General features: G+C 38.7%; 1 long non-coding RNA gene across 1 annotated transcript in view; it reads left to right on the top strand.

Moving 5' to 3' along the window:
- The window catches only part of LOC118003096, a 110,942-nt gene extending 92,512 nt beyond the window's left edge, over positions 1-18,430 (top strand). The window contains exons 5-6 of the long non-coding RNA XR_004677271.1: positions 6,305-6,353; positions 17,906-18,430. This is a non-coding gene — a long non-coding RNA (uncharacterized LOC118003096). The remainder of the gene's footprint in view (positions 1-6,304; positions 6,354-17,905) is intronic.
- Positions 18,431-20,622: the final 2,192 nt, after the last annotated feature.

Genomic DNA, 20,622 nt, shown 5'->3' with positions numbered 1-20,622 from the left:
GCGTCTAATTGAGACACTTGTAGGTCGTCAGGCCCTAGAGTATAACAGTTTGTCAGCATAGGACACAGAGCGGACCAATTTAATAATTGCTGCAGGGGTTAGAATTTCTACAGCCTTTGATCAGATTTTTTTTTTTTTTTTTTTTAGGTCAGTAACATTTAGAGGTAGATAAAAATATCAAGTAATTGGTGAGAAACTAGATGGTTTGTGGCTAATTTGCAAAAGCACAGATTACATTATTTGAATTTTATCCACTTAATGAAAAAGTCTTGAGATTTTTAGGAAGAACACATTAATGTTGACGACGTGGTGTGCAGCCCCTCTTGAGTGTGCAGACATCTGCCATCTTTCTTCCTTGCCACGCCCTCTTGCTTGCTCACTGGGGCCTCTGAATCTGCTCTGACTTTCCTGTTCTGCCAGATAAGAAGATTATGTGTGACACCATTGCTCTTTTACTCCCTCCTTTTACAAAAATGGAAATGAAATCCTCTGTTCTTTAACTTAGAATGGAGCAGGATAAAAAAAGTCTGATATGGGCGCCTGGGTGGCTCAGTCGTTAAGCGTCTGCCTTCGGCTCAGGTCATGATCCCGGGGTCCTGGGATCGAGCCCCGCTTCGGGCTCCTTGCTCAGCACAGAGCCTGCCTCTCCCTCTGCCTGCCTGCCACTCCCCCTGCTTATGCTCTCTCTCTCTCACTCTCTCTGTGTCAAATAAATAAATAAAATCTTAAAAAAAAAAGTCTGATATGTAATCACTAAAATGCCTATCTCTTGTTTTGAGGGAGTTGCTATGAGAATCTGAAAGGCAGAAGGGAAATAGCAAAGGTGTTGGGTGTTAGTACTTGAAGGCACTTTTCCCTCTCCATCCCACCAGCCTAGACATTGTTTCTGGAAGAGCCTTCCCTGATCTATTCATGTCTTCTGAATGGGTTTCTCTGCCACTGACCTTTTAAAATCAGGCACCAACACTGAAGGCAAGAGTTCTGGGTAGGGAGGCCACACCCTGGTGGCCCTCCTTGAGCTTGGGCTCCGCCAGAGGCATTAGGACTTGTCCCCGTGACCCACAGTTCATCACCAGATAACCCACTGTCTTCCTGTTGTGTTTAGAAACAGGAGAGGGAGGTATTCCAGCAGATACTACTGTTTGGAGCATTTCCTTCCATTTTAAAAAGACTGATTTTTTTTTTTTAACCTAGTGTATGAGTCCACTCTAGCAAAATACCATAGCCTGGGTGGCTTAAACAACACACATTTATTTCTCACAATTCTGAAAACGAGAAGTCCAAGATCAAGATGTTGGTGGAGTCAGTTTCTAGTGAAACCTCTTTTCCTGGCTGCCTTCCTTTCGTTGGCGGCGTGTGCTCAGGGAAAGAGAGAGAGAATGAGATCTCTGGGGTCTCTTCTTGTAAGAACACTAATCCTATCAGATGAAGCCCCCACCTTTATGACCTCATTTAGCTTAATTCCTCCCAGAGAGTCCCCAGCTCCAAACACTGCCACACGGCGGGGTGGGGGCGGGGGGCAATTCAGTCCAGGATACGGAAGGTACCTCTGATTTTGTCTTCTTTTTCCATGCATCACACATAATCTTCATGTTCCAGCACAGATTTCGTAGCCATCTTCCAGCTGTGTCATCTTCATATATTCTTCTTGCTAAAAGTTTGGGTAAATTCAGGGAAGGTGTAGTGAAGAAAATTTAAAATAACCTAGGTATAATCACTATTAAATTTTAGTGCATTCTCTTTCAGTATTTTTCAATGCATTTCTATATATTATTTATAGAATATATATTTACAGAATGGATTAAATAAATTTAACAGCCAGCTTGTGTCTCTTAGCATTGTATCCTAAGTATTTCTTCAGTATCTTTAAAAATTATTTGACCTCATGTTTTAACAACTGCCTAATATAAGATGACAGTAACAGAATTTCTTTAGTCAACTGATTGTAGTTGCTTCCAGTTTTTCACTATTATAAGTAGTATTTTAAGTCATATTATGGCTTACAAACATTTGTGTGCATTTCATATTTATTTTAGGTGAGGTTGCTGCCATATCAAGTAAATACTTGATGCTGTTATGATATTGCCAAATCATTTTATAGAGTCTCAACGATTATTCATCATTGAAAAAAATACTATTTGAAAAAATAGAAATAAGCATAGCACAAAGAATTTTATTCAATCACCTAAAATAGCCATTGTTAAAATTTCAAAAAATAGGGCACCTGGGTGGCTCAGTGGGTTAAGCGTCTGCTTTCTGCTTAAGTCATGATCCTGGGGTCCTGGGATCGAGCCCCACGTTGGGCTCCCTGCTCAGCGGGGAGCCTGCTTCTCCCTCTCCCTCTGCTGCTCCCCCTGCTTGTGCTGTCTCTCTCTCTCTGTCAAATGAATTTTTAAAAATCTTAAAGTTTTTTTCCAAAAATAAATAGAATTATTTTAAATCTTATTTTTTCATTAAAATAGTTGTGAATTTTTTCATGACATTATTACTCTTCCATAATATTTTAAAGACTGCATTGTGTTCTATTGTGTGCACACATCATAATTTAATTAGCCAATACCTTATTTTTGAATTTTTGTTTCCTTATTATAAGTAAGACAGAATTAAACATTCTTAGATAAGTCTCTAAGTACATCCCAAATACAGAGTTTTGTAGCAAAGTGTTTATGTGTGTTTAATGATTTTAGCATCTACCATTAAATGGTACTCTAAAAGTTGGTGCTGATTTATATTTTCATCAACAGTGTTAAAAGTACTTTCACTGGTGGGGGGGTGGGTAACAGGTAATCATTTTACATTTAATACGTGGAGAATTGTCTTTCAGTTGGATGTCTATCTTTATTTAGAAGTCAGTTTGTATATTTTTCATCTGTTTATTGGCCAGTTTTATTTTTTTTATTAATTACCTGTTAGTGTTCTTTGACCATTTTTCTGTTGGAAATATCCATCATTCTCTTGTTGATTTGTAGAATCTTCCTTTATATTCAAGCAGCATCTCTTAAACTGTATTCCATAGAGAATTAATGTCCCATGAAATGATAATAAATGTTCTGCTAATATTGAAAAAAAAATTGATGCTGGAGATAGGGTTTATGAAAACATGTTTTTAAAATTTAAATTAAAGAATTATTTTTAGGTGTTGTGTATGTAAGAAAAACATTAAACAAATAGAAGTAGTGGTTATTATTTGATACCTATTTTTGAGATAAAATCAGTTATAACTGAGAATGTCAAGAAGTGGCATGAGAAAATACCTAACGTCTATACATTCAGGGTTGCACTGATCATTCACTGAGCCTCACCTGTTTGTCACCTACTCAGTGGTCATGAGAACATCACGTATCTTATCATGTCAGTGTGTATTTGTGATATATTTAATGTTACATAGAAATTATGAATCACATTTTAACTCTTTTTGCATCAATTAATTTGCCTTTGAGGCTACCTATTCTTATGTACTTCTTATTGTCATTTGTCAAAATATTCCTTGCTGATCTCAATATACTTACAGCTAAACTTTAGAATAAAATTGTTGGGATTGCCTCCCAAAATTCCCATTGGATTTTTACAGTAATTGCAATAATTACATTGATTTATTTGGAGAGAACTTATCTCTGTACAAGATGAAACTTTCCCATTCAGCAACCTGGTACTTCCCTCTAATTTTTCAAGTCTTATTTTAGCTCACTCTAAAAGTCTTAATTTTTAAAATAAAGTTATATGACTTTTATACCTATATAAGTTTTTTTTTATTACTAGGAAGTTGTCAACTAATATGGTTGGGCTTTCTTCTACTGTCTTGTTATTCTTTTGTTTTTTAATTTTCCTTGATGTTTCCTGTAATAATGTTTTTTCCATATGCTTGTTTTTGTAACTACATTGTTAAATTTTCTAAAAATGTTTGAGCCTGTTAGTCAATATCAATCATGAAAATATTCGTTAACTTCTTCCTATAAAACTTGTGAAATTTGCCATATTGCCTCCTTTCTCTCCTTCCATCTTACTTCTTTTCTTGGTGTAAGCAGAGATTTTAGATCTAGATTCTGAGTATTACTACATTTACATTATGATGCTTTTGAAGAACACTTTTTAACATTTGCATTGTCTGTTTTCTACCATTTCTTTTACAGTGAGTCTTATTTATTCTTGAGTTCTTTATTTTGATTCACTTATTTAATCAAAATATTTTTATTTTGGGGGGGTACCTGGATGGCTCAATTGGTTAAGCGTCTGACTCTTGGTTTCAGTTCAGGACATGAGCTCAGGGTCGTGTGATCGAGCCCTGCATCTGGCTCTGCACCGGGCACGTGGAGCCTGCTTGGGATTCATTCTCTCCCAAGCCCTCTGCCGCTGCCCCCACTCGCGAACGCACTCTCCCTCTCTCTCAAATAAATAAACCTTTAAAATATATTTTTTAATTTTTAAAAGAGAGATACGGTTTTGGTTGTTTCAAAATATATGCATTTCTGATGATTTCTTTCTGAGGCTCTCACAGTAGAGAGCAGATTCTCAGATCCCATTCCTTTCCTTTCAACCTTCTGAAATTTAGTGTTGCAGTGAAGAAATTTGACCTTTCATGTTACTTGATAAATACTTATAGGAATTTTTTTTCGTTTTTTCAAAAATACAACAAAACCTGTCTAGGTGTGAGTTTCCTCACTAATTTGCCAGCCATTCAGTTAACCGTTTGCTCTGAATATTCAAGCCTTTCATCATCTGGTGGAAGTTGTTTTCTGTGATATTTCTGATTATTATTTCTCTTCTGTCTGCTTGGTCTTCTCTTTCTAGAATTCCTAGTATATACGTATTTTGAATTTCTGATAGTTCTCTTCAAAGTCCATCTCTTCTCTTCTCATAAATCTTCTCTAAGTTAGGGGAGAACATCTATAACTTGCAATTTCCTTCAACAATCTGTAGTTTGCTGCTTCTGTTTCAGGCTCCTGTTTCTCATCTCTATAACATCTTTCTTGGGCTGCATTTTCTGCACAGTGCTCTATTCATGTCCTCTCTAGCTTTATAGATTCAAACTCTTCCTGCATCTTGATGAGAACATTTATTTGAAATCTTCTATGGTATTATCCTTTTGCTTCAGTAATAAGAGACAATTGATTGCTAAGATTTGTCCCCTTCTCTTGAACTGCTCTATCTTTGCAGCAGTTTTCCACAAGATATGTGCTGGTCTGCTTGTATGAGTTCAGAGGAGTCTGAAAATTGTTGAGATCCCCATTCAAACATTTTAGCCCAAAGAAATGGATGTCCTGTGGTTTTCTTATGCATAGAAGCCAATGGAAAATAACAAACAAGCTATAGCAGGGGTGGTTACAGCAGGGAGCGTCACCTCTGTACCTGTGAGTTTTGTCCACATCTTTGTTACAAGAGCCCAGATGCCTCCAGGCAGTGTCCCAAGTCCAAGATTGCCCTCATAAAGAGCAGCCACAGCAGTGTCCTCTGTTTACTTAGCTTGTCTAGTCACATCAAATGTAATAATAACAATGATAATAGCTGGCATTTTTGAGTGCTTATAATATGCCAGCCACTGTTCTGACCTATCTAGGTGTAAATTGGGTATAAATACTGAAGAAAGACTCCTATTACTTGTGGTCTCTTCTTCTAGGATGTTTCCCAGAAAATTTACTGAGAATGAGATTTGATCCCCCAGCCAACCAAGGCTAGCTAAAGTGACCATATAATGTATCATCTAAACTGAGATGCTTTTGAAAGCAAAAAAAGGCGATTAATAACAAGACAATAAGGGCACCCTGGGGCTGTCCCAGGTGAACTGAAATATATGGTCACTGAAATCATAGCATACACTTGCTTCCAAACTTTGTTGCTCTCAGCTAGATTCAATGCGTGCTCAAATTGTCCTCTTAACCAGGGGGTCCTCAACCACCATTTGTACTGACTGCTTAATAATCTGTCTGTTTACCAATGTTTATTCATTTCCTTATTGATGGGCAATTAGATTGCTTCCAATTTGCATCTATTAAATATAATATTGAAATGAACATCTTTATGTATAAACTATATTTTTAATTTAGATTTTTCCTTTGGATTACAGGTCAGAATTAAAATTATGTCGTAAGCGCCTTTTCTTTCTCTTCCTCTATATCTTTCTCTTTCTTTTCCCTTTCCTTTCTCTTTCCTTTCCTTTTTCTAAAAGTCATTATAGAAACTGCTTGTATTATCTTACTGGTTCCCTCATTAGTTAGTAGGTTAACTAAAAAATCTTTGATACATGTATTTATATAAGGTATTTATATAAGAATCATGACTTTACTTCTTTTTAATTATCCTTTAACAGCTTGGACTTCATCCACCAAGACAGAATCATGCATCCCTGACAGAGCCAGGTAAGCTGCATTGCCAGAGAGGTTCACTTACTGGGAGGAGCAGGGGGTTTGGGGTGAGGGGTGGCTTAAGACTAGGCACATCTTTTCTTGGCTTCCAGAAATAATTCTCAAGTGGTAATAGACTTGAACTTTTCTGTAGTTTTTTTTCCCTTCTCTCTGTCCTCTAATTCTGCATTTGGCTTTTGTTTCTTATTCACACATGAGGAATAAATTATGGTGGCAGCAATAATTTGGTTTTATTGTCTGACTATTTGGTAATATAGGTGAATGGATTAATAGACTATAGAGGTCTATTCTCTACTGGATGAAAGAATAGAAAATCTAAGTTGTTAGCCTTTTTTGTTTATCTACTTGTCTATTTTGAGCTCAAATTAGTTAGAATTTCATGCTCATCAGGAGAGTGAACAGCTCTGTGATATCCGGACCTGTGAGTTTTTGTGTTGCTATCTTACTACTAACCTTTTAAGAAAGTTGTAGAACTGAAAATATACGCTCTCTATACATATGTGTGTGTATGTGTCTATAATTCAGAAAGTCCTTTACCTTTCATAGTGTGAATGTAAAATGTTTTCCTAACGCTATAATAATTTAGATTATAAAGTCTCTTAAAAGGAACTCTGTTCTGATTGGATTATAGAGATGAATAAGATTCTATAAATCAAATATTCCTAAAATTTCCTGAAAAATAAGGAAACCGAACTCTGAATATATTAAGTATGCTAAACATAAAAGCTACTACAGGGGGCAAAGCACAGTAGGTGGGGTGAGGGAAATCCTGGAGGCTGAGAGGGTGTCCCTTTGGGGATGAAGGATAGCAGCAGGGACTGGAAATTCACACAAGTGGGATAATCAGATAAGTAAATATCCTAACAATGATGGAAGTCAAATTTCTCATTGTCAAAGAAAAAAATTACTGAAAAGAAAACTACAAGAAACCATGTGGTGTCAGATTCAAATTGAAAGTATCAGTTTGTATTCATGGTTGAATATGTAGATATAAACAACTCTGTGCATATCCTACTTATCTATAGATATAAAGAGACACTCATTCTCTAGCTCTGGCCCTGAGGAGGGCTGGGAGTCATGACTTCCAGTGTCGCTGTGCAATGAGCACATCTAACTTCCAGATTTTGGCTTCTAAATACCATTCTCCGCTAACGGGACCCAAGGCTCCTTGGAGAAATAGAAGATTCCAGTGCTGGAGCAGGGAAAGTACAAGATGAGCCTGAAACATCCTGTGCCAGAAAGAAGAGAAGTGCTTAAAGAATAAGAGGAGCATGTCAACACAACACAAAAACCAACCTGAAGGAGTTCCCACTAGCAAAATCTTGGACAGTTTGAGCAGCAAAATAAATAATGAGGTAACAGATGAAAGCCCATTGAAAAAAACAAGAATAAAGGAGTTCATGCTAATCTAAAAAAACAAATGATATAAATAAATAAACAAATATTTTACTGAGGTATAAGATGTTTATATCATCTCAAAGTTACTTCTTACCTGATAGATACTAATTGCAAAGGGAAAAAGAATAGCTTTGCAGTAGAGAAACCTGGTAGATGATACCTCAATGAAGTGATTACAGTTAATATAACCAGTAATGAGACGAATCAAAATTATGTGCCACCTGAGAGGATTCAATGAGAACACACCATCACTTCTGTGATCTTCTTGCCAAAGTCATGTAACCTGAATCAAACTGTAAAGGAACATCAGACTAATCCAAATTAATAATGGGTCTGTAACCTTCAAAAGTGACATGACCATGAAAAACAAGGGCAGAAGGAGGAACTGTTCCTTATTGGAGGAGACTAAAGGGCCATGACAGCTAAAAGCAAAGTGTCATTCAGAATTGGGTCCTTTTACTATGAAGACATTATTGAAACAATTGGCAAAAGTTGAATAGAGTGTGAAGACAAAATGGGAGTGATGTATCAATGTTCATTTCCTCATTTTTATGTCGTATTGTGGTTATGGAGGAGAATCTATCCATTTGTAGGAAATCCACTTGGAAATATTCAAGGATGATGAGGGTATCATATCAGCAACCTACTCTCAAGTGGTGCAGGAAAAGTTCTTTGTATTCCAGTTCCAATTTCTGAAAGTTTGATATTGTTTGAAACTAACAGAAAAAAGAAAAAAATTTTTTTACACAATAAAAAGGTGGGAACATTTTAATGATTCTTTTTCTTTTTTTAATATTTTATTTATTTGAGAGAGAGAGACGCCACGAGAGAGGGAACACAAGCAGGGGGAGTGGGAGAGGGAGAAGCAGGCTCCCCACAGAGCAGGGAGCCCGATGAGGGGCTCGATCCCAGGAACCTGGGATCATGACCTGAGCCGAAGGCAGGTGCTTAACCAACTGAGCCCCCCGGGCTCCCCCATTTTAATGATTCTTGATACAAATTGCTAAGTTGCTTTCCAAAAGGGTTGTACCTCATCTTATAACTATGCCATTCCATTTTTTCCTATTAAATTTTTGTCAGGTAAGCCAGGCACTAGCGGCATTCAAAGACCTTATTTTCAGTCCTACCTGTCACACTTTATAACAGAAGTGCTGATTTTCATGAACTCACTTATTATCTCCATGTGGGAGTAATCACTCATTGTATCATTAGCTGATAATGACTAGATGAGTTGATTGAGCTGTAAATGACTATGGTTAGAGATTGCAGCTCTAGCTGATTAGATAAATATGCCACATATTTCATTTTGATCATATCAATTTCACTATCATTTGACTGAAATGTCTTCCTTCAACCTAAAGTTCTCATTAAGGCATGGTAATTTCTCTGAAATATGACTGTATGCATGACTTCTATCAGCCAAAACCAATAGTTACAAAAAAGGAAGGTTATTTTACATTTTAGCAACTGTCTAGCTATATGATTTTATGCAACTCCTGAAATCTGGAGATCCTTGTTAGAAAGTGAGTTATATCTTTATTGTGCTCAGAGTAGTATACATGTGTGGTAGGGCAGAGAGACGAGGGCTTATTTAATTGTATCTTGTCTAGTTTAAGAATTTAGGTGGAGAGATTTGGGGGTTTCTTCCCCAGTAAGTCCTAAATAATGGCTCTCCTTGGCACCTGGTGTCAGGCGTCATTTAGACGTTGTAGCCAAGTGCTTCACAAAGTGTAAAGTGCACATGAAACTTGTTAATATGTAGATGGGTATAGTAGGTCTGTGGTGGGACCAGAAAGTCTGCATTTCTAACAAGATCCCAGGAGATACCAATGCTGCAGTGCACAAACTACGCCCCAGTGAAAGCAGAGGCCTGGCAGACAGCTTACTTGGGCTGTTTTGTCAAGAATGGACCTCAGAGGTTGTGTGTGAGGAGAGACTTGGTACTCAGGCAGATCTGCTTCCCTCTGGAGGCCTGGCTCATCTACCTGCTCTAGAGCAGCTTTCCTCTAGCCGCCAGCTGGGTAGACCATGACAGATGACCACAGTGAGCAATTTTATTGGACCAAGATTGTGTACTTCAGAAAACAGACAACAATTTGACTGTTGTTGTCCACATGGTGCTACGGTCTTTATTGGAATGTGGCCCAGATCTCTTTTTTTTCCTCCTGAAATTCCTTGGACAACCCTGGGGAAAACAAGTCCTTGTCATCCCTTAGAAAGGAAGGAAAAAGGGAAAATGAGCTCTCATGAGCTGTCTTGGATTCCTGCAGGTAAATAGGAATCTTGTCTGGTCTGGTGAGTCACCCATTGACCAGAGGTCTAAGTTTAAGTTCATTCAGTCATCTTCTCTATGTTGAGATAAGGGAAGAGGGCCCTGTACAATTTGTTGAGTCTTAGTGAGCCTATTCCATGAATAGTGTGAATTCAGAATTTTTAGGGATGAAGTTTGCTGTGTGGTAAACTGACATGTTAACATTTCAAAGGCATGATAAGTCAGCACTTTCTACTTCAAGTAGTCTCTTAACCTCGGGAAACTAGGTAATACCATCCCCATTATATTGAGCTGGAAATTGAGGCTCTACGATGTTAATTAACTTACCCCAGGTCACATGTCTAATAAAAGCAATGGAGGTGGGATTTGAATTCACCTGTATGACTTCAAAGCTCAATGGCCTTCTAGAATGCGAGGCTTTTCTAAGAATATTTGTGTAAAAGAAGTATTCTAGTTTAAATCAGAGGGAAATTGGTGATATGCTGGGGGTTTGTTGCTAAACCAAGAGTATGCAACTATTAATTGATGAAGAAAGAATTCCAACCCAGGTCTAATCAACTGCACAGGCTTTGCATGACACCCACTTCCTCTAATGATCCAAGAATCATGCTGCTAACAGCAGCAGTAACATGATTATCACATTATATTGTATAAACTTTAAAGTTCTCAGAGTTGTTATTTGGTTCCCCAATATTCCCAAGAGGTGAGTAGGGCAAACTTTGCTTGCAGTTCACAAGTTAGGAAACCAGCCTTTTGAAAGTTAAACTCAAGGGCTCACAACCAGGATGCGGTAGCCCTGAAATCTAGGTCTTGGGCAGCAAATTTCATAAGTCCACAGCCTTCCCTGTCATCAAAAGACCTCAGCATGTTTCTGGAGCATTTTTAAGTGGATATATCCCCAGCTGTGCACAGGGATTTATTTTCATTTTAAAGCAATTATTTAGAAGCTAGTCAAGGCTACGATCTGCTTTTAGACTCCTAAAATAGCAGTAGCTGTCTTAATAGAAATTTATGGACTACCTACAATGCAAAATGCAATACAATACAGCAAAAATGAAAATGATACAGACCCTGCCTTCAAGGTGCTTACAATCTTAGGTGTGCATAGACACAGGCATAACTGACTTTAATAAGATGAAAAACTCACTTGAGTGTATATGTAAAGAAGTAAATACAAAGTGGGGTGAGAATATAAGTAAGGAATATAAACACCCCTTCTGGAAAGAGGAGACCTTTGCAGGTGAATTTTCCATAAAGGACAAGTACCCATTATTTTGGTCCACAGCAATTCAGTTCTTCATTTCTCCTTTCTCCTCTCTGTGCCCAAAAGCCCAAATAAACCAGTCAGAAATCCTTTGGAATTGTATCCTTGATAAGCAATTACTGTTACCTCTACTCAGAGTAATTCTCCAGTAGTTCTGTTGGACCACTCCACTCTAACTGTATTAAAAAAAAAAAAAAAAAAAAACACCTCTCCCCAACACATGCTGAATTCTCATCCTGTTCCAAGCCTAGGCACGTACTTTCCCCTCTGGAACACTGTTCCCTTCAAGTCTTTACCCTTCAACTCTTATTCTTCAGGTCTCAGCTTAGCTTTGTACACACTGGGAAACTTGTAATTTTCTATGTCTGGAGTAAAACATGTAGCAGTCTGTAGAGGTTAGCCTGTGCTGCAATAACAAACATCCCCCGAAATCGCAGTGACTTAAAAAAAAATAAATTATTTCTGATGCACTCTGTATGCCCATTGCAGGTTAACTGGGGGCTCCACTCCAGATCATCCTCCCTTGGAGTTGGAACCTGGTGGAGCCCCTAGCATCTGGAGTACTGCCAGTCATGAAGGAAAAAGGCTTCTTACCTAGGTGTGGCTTGTGTTACTTCCACTCATATTTCATGAGCCAAATTAAGTCATGCCTAAATTTAAAGAAGTGAAGAACTGCAATCCTAGCATGTGTCAAGAGGACTCAGGATCTCAGTGAATATCACTAATAGCCAGAACAGAGCTCTTCCTACTTATTCCCAGAATCCCAGTACTAACCACAATTGCAGTACTTACTACAGGACACTGCAATTAGCGAATTAAAGTCGATATCCCCTCACTAGACTCCAAGCTTCTTAAGGACAGGCACTCAACCTGATTTTTGTATCCACTACCCACCATAGTGTATGGCACATACATAGAATCAGTGCAAAAGCTTTAATGGAGAAGACAATGTCCTCTTTCTTTAAAAATGCATGTCTGTATCTTTAAATTTAGGATTTCAAAACAATTACAATTCAAAATGCTATTTATGTCTTATGTTCCTTAGGAAAGATACATATAGCCTTGAGCTACCATTCTGGCTTTGCTTTTGAATGCAAATATTTTAACAAGTATAACACACAGAAGCTTGAACTATCAATTATTCCTAGCAGCGTATGTAAAATATCTTGTTTATCCCAGAGATCCTAAATTAGACTAAATTAGATCCTAAATTAGAAGAAAAAAACTCTACCTTTAAAAATACATCTCTGAGTTTATATTTGTCCTCAACTAGTCTTGAATGAGAAGTTAGAGCTGCTTAATATTTAAGAAAGAAAAGTAATATTTATTTAATTTTCTTAGTTATGAGTGGATTTTGACAAATAAACAAAAGTAAATGCAAAAGATAAATGATCCATCATTAGTTTCTGTTTACAGTTAGATATTAATTTTCCTATATCCTTCAGGGCTTTAAAAGAGATCTATTGAATTTCTACCCCAAACAAATTGGTTTAGGAAATAACCCACCAATTTGTTGTTGAAGTCAACCGAAGTGGTAAAATCTTTAACATCTGGCTACTAACGAGCAGCTTGAAAAAAAAATTAAATGGTGTGTTCCCAGAAAGCTGGTGTGTGTATCAACATAAGCATAAGGTACTTTTGGAGAAAACACGGTGTATAAGTTTGTGATAAAAACTGCAGTCCACTGAAATGTCACATTTCCTTAGCTACAAATCTGCTTGCAGAGGAATCATATCATTCCTTAACTGCAAGGATTGGATTTAGCAATTATTAGATTTAGCATGAAGATGATGCTTACCAATTGTAGCGTCTTTCATTCTGAACGCTTTCTATCAGATTAGCCCTAAGGAAAAATCTATCAGGGTTTTTATGTGTGTGTGGTATGTTTATGTCATTATAATGCTTTTATTTTAAACATCATACTTTTATGAGGTAGAGGAAGCTCAGATACTCTTTGCCCCACATAACGTGGCTGTTTTCCCACTGCAATTCCTCCCTCTGCAAGTTTCCTTGTTCTCAGTTCCATTTCCAGTCGTCACATTTTACTAGGGAAATTTTCATGAATCCTCTCAGCGACTGGCATTGAGTCTGCTCTCCTCTGATTTGAGCAAGGAAATCCATCTTCTCCAACAAGGCCTTCTATCTATGGAATTTTTTTTTCCTTTTCCTGATGACAGAAAACCTTGATAACCTATGGAATATGTCTGGATGTCTATTTAAGAGAAATAGGAATTTCAGTACACAGATGTTTATTTTTCAGGTTGTATCACCTTGTTTTTTACGTTAAAAACAACTATGGGACTTCCTTGATGATATTAAAAAGTAACCAAATTGGACATTACTCTTTAAGATCCCTGAAGTATGATATAGATGATGTTAGCTCTCCCTGAAAATCTATAGTGTGACGGGAACTAGGTGAAATAGCGAAATAGATATTGATCTTACTATTCCTTTCTCAGTATTCAGTTTTTTAACAAATATTTGCTGAGCACCTATTATATGCCAGGCCCTAAGCTTCTAGGTAGTATTAAAAGGGTGAGCAAAAGCCACACCTAGTGATCTGTACCTCTGAAACAAATAATGCAATATATGTTAAGAAAAAAAAAAGAAGAAGAAGAAGGTAGCGGGAGGGGAAGAATGAAGGGGGGGGAAATCGGAGGGGTAGACGAACCATGAGAGACGATAGACTCTGAAAAACAAACTGAGGGTTCTAGAGGGGAGGGGGGTGGGAGGATGGGTTAGCCTGGTGGTGGGTATTGAGGAGGGCACATTCTGCATGGAGCACTGGGTGTTATGCACAAACAATGAATCATGGAACACTTCATCTAAAACTAATGATGTAATGTATGGGGATTAACATAAGAATAAAATAAAATAAAATAAAATAAAATAATTAAAAAAAAAAAGCCACACCTAGCTATAATAGGAAAGATATGCTTTAACCAAATAATCATGTTAGGGAATGCAGGGTGGCAAACTGAGATGAGCACCTTTGTGGGGTGGTAACCATTCTTTGAAAGTGGGTAATACCATTCCTTGATTGGATCATTTGTTCTTTGGGTGCTGAGTTTGATAAGTTCTAAAGATTTTGGGTACTAGCCCTTTATCTGATATGTCATTTGCAAATATCTTCTCCCATTCTGTCGGTTGTCTTTTGGTTTTGTTGACTGTTTCTTTTGCTGTGCAAAAGCTTTTTATCTTGATGAAGTCCCAATAGTTCCTTTTTGCCCTTGCTTCCCTTGCCTTTGGCGATGTTTCTAGGAAGAAGTGGCTGTGGCTGAGGTCGAAGAGGTTGCTGCCTGTGTTCTCCTTTAGGATTTTGATGAACTCCTATCTCACATTTAGGTCTTTCACCCATTTTGAGTCTATTTTTGTGTGTGGTGTAAGGAAATGGTCCAGTTTCATTCTTCTGCATGTGGCTGTCCAGTTTTCTCAACACCATTTGTTGAACAGACTTTTTTCCATGGGACATTCTTTTCTGCTTTGTCGAAGATGAGTTGACCATAGAGTTGAAGGTCCATTTCTGAGCTCTCTATTCTGTTCCATTGATCTGTGTCCTGGCGTTGGGTATTAAAGAGGGCACGTACTGAATGGAGCACTGGGTGTTATATGCAAACAATGAATCATGGAACACTACGTCAAAAACTAATGACGTAATGTATGGTGATTAACATAACATAATAAAAAAAAAAAAAAGAAAGTGGGTAATACCAAAGGAATTTGACTTTGGAGGGAGAGAGGAGGGGGTCAGGGGAGCCTAGCCCTAAGATAACCCTTGATCTGGTATCTGATTGATGAAAAGATACAGGTGGGGACCTGGGAGCAAGAGACAGTGAAATCAACTGAAATACATAGGGCAAGTTTAGGTTGGGGACAGGGCTGAAGATGTAAGATGAGGCTAGAGGGGTAGCAGGGCTCAAACCACACAGGACCCTGTTAAAACATGCTAAGGATTTTGATCCGCATCACAAGGGCAAGAGAGAGGCAGTGCCATGTTTTTAAACAAGCAAAGAGCAGATTCAGGTTCTGAAAAAAAATTACTTTAATTTCATTGTGGAGATGAAGCAGAAACCAGAGTGTTTAGGGAGAATGGTGGTGGCTTAGGTTTAATGTAGCAGCAGGGGCAGAGATGGAAAGTGGGCACATTTGAGAGATATTTTGATAAAACTGAGAAGACTTGATGATGGGTGGCTATAGTGGAGAGGAAAAGAAAAAGGTCCAGGACGAGTCTGAGGTCTCTGGCTTAAACAGCATTTCGGATGCTGGCACCATTCACCTCATTAGGAAACCTGAGAGGACCGGTTTGAGTCTGGGAGCAGGACATGCTGAATTTAAGGTGCCTTTGAGATGGCAATAAAGATGTCGTCCAGTAGGCCTGGAGCTCTCATGAGAGGTCATGGCTGCAGATTTAAATTTGCAAGTCCCTGGCAGTTACCACAATGGAGGTGTATGGCGTGAGGTCAGGGGAAAGGACAGAAGAACTAGGAGAGACCAGGAGGAGCTTGTCTGTGTGCTGATGGGGTAGAGGCAAATAAGCCTGCACGGAAGACTTGAAATGGGGTGGCCAGAAGCTAGGAGGAAAACCAAGGAAGAATCTCAGCATTGGGTGGGGAGGGGAAGTGTTTGAAGAAGAAGAGAATGATCAATAGCATAGTTTCTCCTTAGGGATCAAGAGAACTGAGACTGAAACTAGCATGTTGGATTTCACAGCAGAACAAGTGATGGCAGAGGTTTGAGTATGTTTAAATGTCAATGAGAAGCAGCTGACTGGGAGGAAAGGGCCACACACACAAGGGAGAGGAGGTGACTCTCATTCTGACTCTCTCCCACATCATCCCCATGGCCTAACTGCTTCGGGTTATTCTGCACAGCGTTAAGACTATTTAGGGCATCTCCCTGAACTGCACTGTGTATGGACTGGGACTGGGGATTGACATTGCTGCCCTGTGCAGGATTGTTGGGAAGATTAAAATAAGCTAACAGGTGAACAGAAGCTCTAACCTATAAAATCAAATTAAGAAGTCACCAATGATTATTTCCCCCCTCCATCTCCGGTTCAGCAAAAGTTTATCTTTTCTACAGCCTCTTCCTTCAGGTCCCTGCCAGATAATTAGACTCCCCCCCCACCCCCGTTTTCTTATCTGTGTCTGATAATGACTTACTGTGCTACCACTCCAAAATGCCAACTGCGGGGCCTCCTTCTAACCTAAGTGATAACACGTAGAAAGAGGGGCTCAAAATCCCATTGCACGCAGCATGATGACCAGCAAGCAGAGAGCTTTGTGAACTAGGAGCTTTTCCTATAGCATACCTAAAATCATAGCCAGTAGGCAACTGCCTTTGCGACCCACTCAACACTGATGATTAAATACTAGAATGTCACTTCCCCCCTCTCCCCGCCAAATCTAGTCACCCAACCTTGTGAGGATTTCAGAGGGTTTTGTTTTTTAATCAAAGGAGTCATTTAGAAAAATAAGGCAAGAATGCCATCTTGGGGTTTCCGCGGACAGCACAGGATACCTAAGCAGCAGATGGGGGGGACGTGTGTTCCTAGATGTGGTTCAGTGTCATTACAGCAATGTACTTAGATCCTTAAGGGCTTTTTCTGGTTGACTGAATTTAACTGTTGGAACCCTATGATTAAACAATGTACAATTTTAAAGTCAGACTAATTCATGACCTTTTTGTTTGGGGCTTCCCCTGTTTGGCTTCTAGCTGGACCACGCTCAGCTTTTGCCTACCTGTCGGCAGGCTTACCTAATTATGGTCTGCTTAACAGGATGACTTGGAGTTTGGGGGCATCATTTGATAGCTTTCATTCTCACCCATCTTTTCTCCTTATCTCAGGATATATTACAAGGAAGTGGTGACAGAATTTCTCAGGCTTTTGTTTATTTTATTTTGGGAGGCAGAGGGCTTATGGCTTAGAGAACTAGCTCCTAAGCTTTAATACGTGTGACTATAAAGTATTAAGATTCCTTGGTGGAGATGAACTTTATTCTTTCATAGACACCTTTATAGTCTTTTATTTGCATGATATTGCCCTCATAGTTTTATTTTAAAGGTAGTGGAATCATGGAACACTACATCAAAAACTAATGATGTAATGTATGGTGATTAACATAACATAAGAATTAAAAAAAAAAGATAGTGGAGAAGGCAATATACTTTAGTTGGCATCCTTCATTAATCTTTCTACATCTCACCCTGATTTACTCAAGAGAAGTAAATGCAGTCAAAGTTGCAAAGAATCCACTAGCAAATAATTCGGAACCCAATTTTGTATGTTTCCTTTCTTCACAAGTTCTTCCTGTTTAAAGGGAAATCTTACTTTGAATAAGGTTGACTATGGAATTCTAGGCATAAGAGACACAATGCAGGGTGACAAAGAGCTTTGCAAGATGTAAACACTTGTTTTCATTGTGCCTTCTGTCATAGTCACTCATAATGACTATCTCCCCCCAACTTCAGTAGGTTTTTAAAAATTCCTTAGAATAAGGATGCATGCAATTACCTATCTGGCATGGGGCTAGAGATCAGTAGACATTTGTGGAATCCAGCAGTGTGCATCAGAAAGGTATGACTTACTCTTTGTTCTTCCTTTGCCTTTAGGTTTCAGCATGTACTTCTCCGATCTCCCCACAAGTTTGGAAGTGGGTTTTGTAACTGAGCCTGTGAGACATGGCGGTGAGAATGCGAAAGAGGAAGTTGAGCATCAATCAAGGCAAGTGCTGATTGCTTGTTCCTTTATATTTCCTACTACAAAGAACAGTATGATAGTTATTTAAAAACAAAGGAAGAAAGAGAAATTATGAGGGTTTTTTTAAAACCAAATGTGGAAAGGACAAAGGATATTGAGAAAGTGAGGGAGTAAGAAACTTCTGATGCATGTTCAAAGTCTCCCCGTGAGTCCCCAGCAGTGGGGTGGGACTGGATGTTGAGTTTGGGCTCGGTGTGAGCTGTGACCTTAGGTAAGTAACTTAAACTTTGTAAGCCTCCGATTCCCTATCTGTAAAATAGGATTATTAACAGTAGCTTCTTCATGAGTTTATGATCAGGGTTAAATGAGCTAGTGAACGTGAAGTGCCTGGCAAATGACCATTGCTCTACAAAAGTAGCAGCTCCTGCTAGTAAATTCCAAAGTCCAAAAGGCTTGTCACCCCAGTTAGTTCTGTGGGGCTCCTGTCCTTGGGCACCAACCACTATAAGCCCATACTCCCTTGGAAGGAGTGGGCCCCCTTCTGAAGAAGTATGTATATTACTCCTGGTTGGGGAAAGAATGACCAGATGTAAATATGGTTGTTGAGATACACAGTTGACCCTTGAACAACATGGGGGTTAGGGGCACTGACCTCCTGTGCAGTTGAAAGTATATATAGTTTTGACTCCCCCCAAAACTGAATACTAATAGCCTACTGTTGACCGGAAGCCTTACTGGTAACATAAACAGTCGATTAGCACATATTTTGTATGTTATAGGTACTATACATTGTATTCTTACAACAAATTAAACTTTAAAAAGTTATTAGGAAAATCATAAGAGAAAATCCACCTATAGTACTGTACTCTTTATAAAAAAAATCCACGTGTAAATGAACCCACATGGTTCAAACCCGTGTTGTTCAAGGGTCAACTGTACTAAAATCTCTATTCAGCAAGAACTGCTAGGTTGACTTGCAAAATTCGACATCAGATAAATGACATGAGCAGGGTTAGAACTCTTTAGAGCAATAGGGAATGCAGGTTAAAGCAGCTTCAAGAGTCTGCTAATTATGAGAATAAAATGAGAAAGAATTGGCAAAGGGACTGGTTACTGATAGGAATGTGCCCAGGCAGAGACAAAGTCCCAGGAGAAAGAAATCAGTTCAAGGAGCGGACTAGGAGAGAGAGAGAGAAAAGGACAGGGCTTGTTGCATATGATATCATCACAACCCACTGTGATGTGCAACAGAGAGAACCTCCCTTCCTGGCAGTCAGGGGAGCTGAGAAACTCACTTAACTGATTCACAAGGGAAGAAAAAAGAGATATTAGAAGCCTGAACATTCAGTCTTTGGAAAAGAAACCCCTGAACCTATGGGTGATGGGAATAGAAATTGAACCTCAGGGCTCATGTCATAAAATGTTCTCTTGTAGACCTGTTTTAGAGTAATAGTGATTCCAGTTTTTCTTCCTTGAAAATATGTTTCAAGTAGATAAAGGTTGATCTCACTCACTTAACCTTCATTAAAAAGCATCCAAAGTCATTTATTAATTTTTAGAAAGTAAAAAAATTATTTTAGTGCCTAAATAGGCACTCTGATACATTGTGGATGACGCTACAAGGCCAGTGGAGGGCAGTATGTCAATGTATCTCAAAACTACAAATGCAGGGCACCTGGGTGGCTCAGTCGGTTAAGCGTCTGCCTTCGGCTCAGGTCGTGGTCCCGGAGTCCTGGGATCGAGCCCCGCATCGGGCTTCCTGCTCAATGGGGAATCTGCTTCTTTCTCTGCCCCTCACCCTGTTTGTGCTCTCTCTCTCTCAAATGGATAAATAAAATCTTAAAAAAAACCCAAAACTACACAGGCATGTGACTTTTGATGCAGCATTTCCTCTTCTCGAAAATTTATTCTATAGATATACTTGCCCACATATATGTGACACTTGTATGAAATTGCTTGTTGCGGTGTACATACGATGGAATTCTATACAACTATAAAATGAATGATGAATTTATTTATATGCTGGGATGAAAAGATCTCAAAGATATGTTAAGAGAAAGAAGCAAGATGCATAAAACATACAGAGTATGTTATCATGTATAAAAATACTCTTAAAACAGGAAGAAGGGGCACCTGGGTGGCTCAGTTGGTTAAGCGACTGTCTTCGGCTCAGGTCGTGATCCTGGAGTCCCTGGATCGAGTCCCTGCATCGGGCTCCCTGCTCGGCAGGGAGTCTGCTTCTCCCTCTGACCTCTCCCCTCTCATGCTCTCTCTCATTCTCTCTCTCTCAAATAAATAAATAAAATCTTTAAAAAAAAAAAAACAGGAAGAAAAATACATGTGTGTGTATTGGCTTGAGTATGCATAAAAGTCCTCTGGAAGAATAAATAAACTAGTAATTGGTTACATCATGAGGAGACTGTGAGCTGCAGGGCAAGAGAGGAAAGCTTGAATTGTGTGAATATGTTACATATCAAAAAATCAAATTACAAAAAGTTATATTTTATGAGAAACTTAATAACACTACATTTGATCCAAACAAAAACTTCCAAACCAACAAATTAGTATCAAATATTGGGGGCACCTGGGTGGCTCAGTCGGTTAAGCATCTGACACTTGATCTCATCTC

The sequence above is a fragment of the Mirounga leonina genome, unplaced genomic scaffold (assembly GCF_011800145.1).
Source record: "Mirounga leonina isolate KUSES-001 unplaced genomic scaffold, KU_Mleo_1.0 Mir_91, whole genome shotgun sequence".
Classification (NCBI taxonomy): Eukaryota; Metazoa; Chordata; class Mammalia; order Carnivora; family Phocidae; genus Mirounga; species Mirounga leonina.
Note: the sequence above shows the minus strand (reverse complement) of the source record. Positions and strands in the feature narration are given on the sequence as shown.